Here is a 5,176-nt window from a genome sequence, read left to right as displayed (position 1 = left end):
TAAGTAGTTGATAATATTTTATATTTAAATATTTATTATTTAAATAATTTTTAATATACATTACAGTGAGCTGAAATTATACACGCCAAGCTCATGATAGTGGTTATCTCTGGGTTGGGTGTCTGGTTAGAAAATGGGAGTTAAAGAGGATATGGGCTTTATCTGTGATATTTTATGTGTTAAAGTGTTGGAAATAAATATGATAAAAGTAATAGTTGATGATTCTTAGTGGGAATGCAAGTCTTTTGTTTCTAATACTTTTAATATCTAAAATGAGGAATAACAAAGAAATAATGTAGAATTGTTTAAAATATCAGCTCAAATTAAAATTCAATATAACAGTAATAGCAGCTTACATGTATTGACTGATTATATTAAGTCCTGTGGGAAATGTTTATGTATTTTCATTATTGAGTTATCAGAATAATAGAGATAGTTTCTCATACTTCTCTAAAATAGAAAAGGAAATAACGGATTGGTCTCTAAAAATTACAATTTAAAAAATTTAATTTGGGCCCTTTTACGAAGATGGCGCCGAAGGCTAAGAAGGAAGCCCCTGCCCCTCCCAAAGCCGAAGCCAAAGCAAAGGCTTTGAAGGCCAAGAAAGCGGTGCTGAAAGGCGTCCACAGTCACACAAAAAAAAGAAAATCCACACGTCACCTACGTTCCGATGACCCAAGACACTGCGTCTGCGGAGGCAGCCCAAATATCCTTGAAAGAGTGCCCCCAGGAGAAACAAACTTGATCACTATGCCACCATCAAGTTCCCCCTGACCACTGAGTCAGCCATGAAGAAAATAGAAGACAACAACACACTTGTGTTCATTGTGGATGTCAAGGCCAATAAGCACCAGATCAAACAGGCTGTGACGAAGCTCTACGACATTGACGTGGCCAAGATCAACACCTTGATCAGGCCTGATGGAGAGAAGAAGGCATATGTTCGACTGGCTCCTGACTATGATGCTTTGGATGTTGCCAACAAAATTGGAATCATCTAAACTGAGTCCAGCTGGCTAAATCTAAATTAAATTTTTTTCACCAAAAAAAAAAATTTAATTTTGGGGTGCCTGGGCAGCTCACATGGTTAAGCACCTGCCTTCAGCCCAGGTCATGATATCCAGGTCCTGGGATCGAGCCCCACGTTGGGCTCCCTGCTCAGCGGGGAGTGTGCTTCTCCATCTCCCTCTGCCTATCTCTCTGCTTTTATGCTCTCTCCCCCCTGCCAAACGAATAAAAAAATAACAATTTAAATTTAAATTTATCATAATAGATGATTTTCATACCAAGATTTTCTTTGGTACAAAATGAAACATATTAGCTAGAAACAATAGAAAATTCGAAAATATTCATTAATCTATTAACTCATGATATAATTTTTATATATTTTTATGTATTACATTAAAAAAATTTTTTTCATTATGTTTTGTTAGTCACCATACAGTACTTCAATAGTTTTTGAGGTAGTGTTCCATTATTCATTGTTTGCATATAACCCCAGTGAAAACCAAATATGGTAGCATCACAGTTCTGGACTTCAAGCTCTATTACAAAGCTGTGATCATCAAGACTGTATGGTACGGGCACAAAAACAGACACAGAGATCAACAGAACAGAATACACAACCCAGAAATAACCCTCAACGCTATGGGCAACTAATCTCAGACAAAGCAGGAAAGAATATCCAATGGAAAAAAGTGTCTTCAACATACGGTGCTGGGAAAATTGGACAGCCACACACAGAAGAATGAAACTGGACCACTTTCTTACACCATACACATGCACAAAAAAAAATTCAAAATGGATGAGATATCTAAATGGAGACAGGAATCCAACAAAATTCTGGAGGAAAACAGAGGCAGCAGCCTCTTTGACCTTGGCTGCAGCAAATTCTTGCTAGACATGTCTCCAGTGGCAAGGGAAGCAAGGGCAAAAATGAACTATTGGGACTTGACCAAAATTAAAAGCTTTTGCACAGCAAAGGAAACAGTCGACAAAACCAAAAGACAATTGACAGAATGGGAGAAGATTTTTGCCAATGTCTTATCAGATAAAGGTCTAGAATACAAAATCTATAAAGAACTTATCAAATTCAATACCCAAAGAACAAATAATCCAGTGAAGACATGGACAAATAACATGAACAGACATTTCTCCAAAGAAGACCTCCAAAAGGCCAACAGACACATGAAAAAATGCTCCACATCACTTGACGTCAGGGAAATGTAAATCAAACCCACAATGAGATACCTCTTCACACCAGTCAGAATGGATAAAATTAACAAGTCAGGAAACTACAGATGTTGGCGAAGATGTGCAAAAAGGGAAACTCTCTTACACTTGGTGGGAATGCAAGCTGGTATTGCCATTCTGGAAAAGAGCATGGAGGTTCCTCAAGAAGTTAAAAATAAAGCTACTGTATGACCCAGCAATCGCACTACTAGGTATTTACCCGAAAGATACAAATGCGGTGATCCAAAGGGGCACCTTCACCCCAGTGTTCATAGCAGCAATGTCCACAATAGCCAAACTGGAAAGAGCCCAGATGTCCATTGACAGATGAATGAAAAAAGAAGATGTGGTATATATACATATGTATGGAATATTACTCAGCCATCAAAAAAATGAAATCTTGCCATTTGCAATGTCATGGGTGGAACTGGAGGTTATTACACAAAGTGAAATAAGTCAATCAGAGAAAGACAATTATCATATGATGTCACTGATATGTGGAATTTAAGAAAAAAAACAGAGGATCAGAGAGAAAGAAAGGAAAAAATAAAACAAGAGGAAACCAGAGAGGAAGATAAACCCTAAGAGACTCTTAATCATAAGAAACAAACTGAGAGTTGCTGGAGGGGAGAGGGGTGGAGCGATGGGGTAACTGGGTGATGGATATTCAGGAGGGCATGTGATGTAATGAGCACTGGTATGATGTAAGACTGATGAGTCAAGACCTGTACCTCTGAAGCCAATACTACATTATATGTTAATTAATTGGATTCAAATTTTAAAAAACATTTAAAAAGAGAAACAGGAAAAAATTTTAAAAATAAAAAATTAAATTTAAAAACAATGAAATCTTGCCATCTGCAATGACATGGATGGACCTAGAGGGTATTACGCTAAGTGAAATAAATCAGAGAAAGAAAATTATCATATGATTTCACTCATATGTGGGATTTAAGAAACAAGACAGAGGAGCATAGGGGAAGGGAGGGAAAAATAAAAGACGATGAAATCAGAGAGGGAGAAAAACCATAAGAGACTCTTAACTCTAGGAAACAGACTGAAGGTTGCTGGAGGGGAGGTGGGTGGTTGGATGGGGTACCTAGGTGATGGGCACTAAGGAGGGCTTGTGATGTAATAATGAACACTGGGTGTTATATGCAACTGATGAATCACTGAACTCTACCTCTGAAACTAATAATACACTATATGTTAATTAACTGAATTTAAATAAAAATAAATACATCAAAATTAAGAAAAAATGTTTCAAACTTCCCTTCCCTCCCCAAATTAGACTACCTCTGACAAATTATCCCTCAGATTTGGCCCTTAGCATAATGAGGTATTGGGGAAGAAATTTCAGGTAATTCAGGACAACCCATTCTCTTCCCTATAAAGGCAGTTTAAAGCATTGGTATCAGTGATGATTGGTTTGTAGATTCATTGTTACCTTAAGTACAACAGTGTGGTACCATGTTAAAGATATCCCTCAGAAGCTGTTCTAACTGGGACAACTCCTGGAAGAACAGTAATTGCCTCTCTGGGATTTACTCTCCCAATGGCCCCAGTCAAGAGAAACAAGTCATATTCTTTTGTTTCCATAAAGGCTCCAGTGGCTCTCGGAAAAGGGTCCATCCCTTGGTACACTGAAGGCTCTCATCAGTTCCTCCTTTCAGCTAAAACCAAATCTTTATGGTAAACGCAGGACTCTCTCTTTTATAGCAATGATAATCATAGTAATTTTCAGACTCCGTTTTCCTAATTTGATATAGTGGATTAGAATTTGTGGTGTGGTCAGCCATTTATGTTGGCAATTTCAAGGAGATGGAAGCCGGAGGTTAGATAGGTCCACAAGGAAGGAGGGCATAGATCCTGAAGACGGATGCAGGGAATGTGGGCAGACACAGGAGGGACAAGTACTGTTTAAGCACCAGGTAAGAGCGTAAAAGGACTAATGTAAGAAAGAAAGTCCGCTGGCCAGCGATTTGCGGATGTGGAAAGACGTGCGTCCACCATTTTTCCTCCATAGTGCCTTACTTCAGATAAAGAGAGGAGATATTTCACTGCGTGGCCTACAAAGCAACTCATGATAAAGCCTTTCTTTCTCTCTTTTCCAGTAGGAAGAAAACTAAAGTATAAAGTTCCTATCTTTTCTCTAGTTATGCCTGGTGCCCTTTTGCCCCCATCTCCCACCCCTTTCTAACTTCTGTAGAATGCTAGGTGAGCCATGCAATGGATCATGACACCTCACAGCTGCACTTTCAGTCAGCGCACCAAGTTATTCAGGTAAGCGTGTAAAGAAGAAGAAAGTATATCTGCATGGGGAAGAGCAATGGCAATTGGGATCCTATTTACATTATGTATTATCTCCCATTCTAGGGGATTTTCCCATCATCCCTCAAAAGGAAGTAACTTCTATGTGAAACAGTCATCATGATTTCCTGTCTATTGCTGTTGTTTGGTTCAGCCATAGCAGACTTCTTCACCCAGTGGGCTGCAGTCACTCCGGCTTCAGTGAGGTTGGACCCTCAGCCATGGAGAGGGGGGCCCCCCTTCCAAGTTCGGCTTTTCTTGGGTACTGTCCCTTGGTCCAAGATATCCTTTACAGCTCTATGTACATCTTTATACTCTCCTTCCATGGTTTAATAATTCTTTGTATTTAACTTCTGTTAAATTACAAGAGAATTTCTTCTTAAGCACTGCAGTTGTGTGATCATCCCGGATGGCTTCTGAGCTATAGAAGGTGGCCTAGATTCATGTAACAACTAGTTACTGATTAAGATTGATGAGGCCTGAATAAGACCTACAGCCTTGGGCCACACTGTTTATAACTTTCCAGCTGAAACTCAATCAAGTAGCCATTTCTAATATCTTTTTCAAGAGTTGCATTTGTAGAAGGTGGGTAATTGAGAGGTAACCACAGATTGCTCTGCTGTGGTCTTTCTTT

At 39.0% G+C, this 5,176-nt stretch overlaps 1 pseudogene; it reads left to right on the top strand.

The window, feature by feature from the left end:
- The first annotated feature begins 522 nt into the window (after window positions 1-522).
- On the top strand, window positions 523-1,048 carry LOC112813489 (large ribosomal subunit protein uL23 pseudogene; annotated as a pseudogene).
- The last annotated feature ends 4,128 nt before the right edge of the window (window positions 1,049-5,176 follow it).

Source organism: Callorhinus ursinus, unplaced genomic scaffold (assembly GCF_003265705.2).
Source record: "Callorhinus ursinus isolate GAN/ISIS: 27379988/994484 unplaced genomic scaffold, GSC_fseal_2.0 scaffold109, whole genome shotgun sequence".
Classification (NCBI taxonomy): Eukaryota; Metazoa; Chordata; class Mammalia; order Carnivora; family Otariidae; genus Callorhinus; species Callorhinus ursinus.
Note: the sequence above shows the minus strand (reverse complement) of the source record. Positions and strands in the feature narration are given on the sequence as shown.